Below are 2,531 nucleotides of genomic sequence, written 5' to 3' on the forward strand. Positions count from 1 at the left end.
TCTCCTCCATAGAATTCACACAGTGTGTGAATGGCCTCAAGAGAGCCAGGACCCACTGCATCTTTGCCTATCCAGTTGTTGGCCTTTGTCAAACTGTGGAGTGCGTTCAGTATTTAACTGGAGTGTTTCTCACCCTCTCCTCTAAATCTTCTTTGTAGTTCCTGAGAAAGAACATCTAAGAATGAATAGTACACCTTTACTCTGTAGTAGTCTTCTACTGACTGGAAGGAGTGGCTCTCTGTTGCTGCACCAGTACTTTGGCTGTACTTTGCAGGCACCCTCCTCTGCCTTTGCTGTCCCAGGGGCTCTTTGTGAATGCTGATCCCAGCGGCTTATGCCTTTTCCGTGGCACTCTTAAAACAGTTTTCCAAACTGTTCCTTCTGTCCTGAGGTTGGACAGGGTGTCCTTCACTCCATCAACAACAGTATATGCTGTGGACAGATCAATATTGCAGTTCTGTAGAGCATCAGAGGCAAGAGCAGTGACTTCAAAGACAGGAGTGGCGATCTCAAGGCAGAGCAAAAACTCAAAGTCTAGGGGTCTCATTCATGAAACATTCGTAAATACACGAGTAACAATGAGAGTGATTTGCGCGTAAAGAGAACTTCCCGAAAACTCTTCTCCTGATTCACAAATACTTTGTAAACATCAGATGTGATAGTGAAATGTGTGTGTGTGTGTGTGTGTTAATGAATTCCAATCAGTCGTAAATTTCCAATTACCATAAATCCCGCCCATTAAATCCGACTGACAACTATATATGGGCATCATATTATGACACCAAACGAAGGATTTCAACATGTCTTCTCAAAAAAAAAAAAGAAAAAGAAAAATTTCTCAGATGCAGAAATTGAAGTTTTATTGTCAGAAGTTCATTCAAAACGAAACATTTTATTTTCAAGCGTACATAGTGGCGTATCAGGTCAAAAAAAAAAGGAAGCTTGGCAGCATATTACAGATGCAGTTAATGGAGTTTCATCTGTTAATCGAACAGTCCCAGAAGTGAAAAGAAAATGGTTCGACATGAAGCTTGACTGCAAAAAAACGAATTAGTTCATTTCGAAAAAATCGTTTTCAAACTGGAGGAGGACCACCATCATCATCGAGCATATCTACATGCGATGAACGCATCATTAGCATAATTGGCAAAACCTCTCTGTCGGGTATAATTTCCGATGGTGACAGTGATGAAACCCCTTTGCAGGAAAGCACTTCAGCACAATCAGATGGTAAGGCTACATTTCATATTTTCTTTAGGCCAGCTGACATGGTAAAATAAAAAATATAATTTTAGAGGAAATACACAAAGCAGTTTACATTTGAGCAGATTTTACTTTTTTGTAAAGACAGACAAATGCCAACTGTGTCCGCCCATGAGACCACTGAAGCGGCAACCGGGTCCGTTCATCTTCCGGCCCCTGAACCGGTATATCCAGCAGCGTCCCGCAGTGTTGCCTCTGCACAGAAGACGGCTTTAAGTCAGGAAGTGCTGGATAAGCAAGACAAAATTCGTGAAGCTGTGCTGGCAATAAATGACACATTAAAAGAAATAAATGTAAGCCTACGAGAAATATGTGATGCTATTAAACAGAAGAAATAAAGTTTACTGAAACTATTTTGTGCGCTTGCTTTTTAATGCATACATACTTTTAGAAACGTAGAATCAGTTCCTGTCGCTTTGCAATTGCAGCAAGAGTTATGTCTATGTGTCGGATTGGCAAAATTGGAGGCACCATACCATGATCAGGTCTAATTATATCCTCTGGGTCTGGCAGACCATGTTCCATGGCAATGTTGTGTAGAACGGAGCAGGCCAATATTATTTTGCAAACCTTTTCTGGTCTGTATAACAGTGTACCACCTGATGTGTCCAAACACCGCCAGCGCCCCTTTAAGATGCTGTTTGTGCGTTCAATAACTGACCGAGATTTTGTGTGTGCTTCATTGTATGCCATCTCTTGCCGGCTTTGGGGATTTATCAATGGGGTCATAAGCCATGGTGTCAGGGGATAACCATTGTCACCTGAGTGTAGGGGAGGGGAGGGAAAGTGTCAAATATTTGTCAAATGTTGTGAATAAATAAGATTGTACATACCAATTAGCCATCCGTCTGTAACTGCACCACTGTCCAGACGTCTAGCATCTGAGCTGCTCCGAAGAATGAAACTATCATGAGTACCACCCGGCCAGCGGGCCACTACATTAAGTAGTGCACATTTAGCGTCACAAATTAGTTCCGCATTGATGGAATGATAGTTTTTCCTATTCAGAAAAGGAAATGCATCATGGGATGGCGTCTTGGTGCGAATGTGTGTGCAATCAATTGCTCCTATTACGTTTGGCAGGTTTCCAATAGCAAAGAATCTTTGCTTCACCTCCAACTGATGGACAAGGTTATTGGGGAATTTTATATATTGGGACATTAGTCCTATTATGCAATCAAGAACATTTGGGATGATGCGACTCATGGATGACTGAGATATCCCTGACCTGTCTGCAACCTCCCGCTGGAATGTTCCTGTTGCCAAAC

At 42.0% G+C, this 2,531-nt stretch overlaps 1 long non-coding RNA gene across 1 annotated transcript; it reads right to left on the reverse strand.

Annotated features, from left to right (window-relative positions):
• Window positions 1-1,299: 1,299 nt before the first annotated feature.
• LOC130070755 (uncharacterized) lies at window positions 1,300-2,278 on the reverse strand. The gene is made up of 3 exons (XR_008803919.1): window positions 2,097-2,278; window positions 1,649-2,024; window positions 1,300-1,458 (listed from the first exon to the last, which is right to left on the reverse strand). It is a non-coding gene; the product is annotated as an uncharacterized LOC130070755 (long non-coding RNA).
• Window positions 2,279-2,531: the final 253 nt, after the last annotated feature.

This window comes from Rhinichthys klamathensis, unplaced genomic scaffold, assembly GCF_029890125.1.
Source record: "Rhinichthys klamathensis goyatoka isolate OS25496 unplaced genomic scaffold, OSU_Roscu_1.1 h1tg000018l_1, whole genome shotgun sequence".
NCBI classification, from domain to species: Eukaryota; Metazoa; Chordata; class Actinopteri; order Cypriniformes; family Leuciscidae; genus Rhinichthys; species Rhinichthys klamathensis.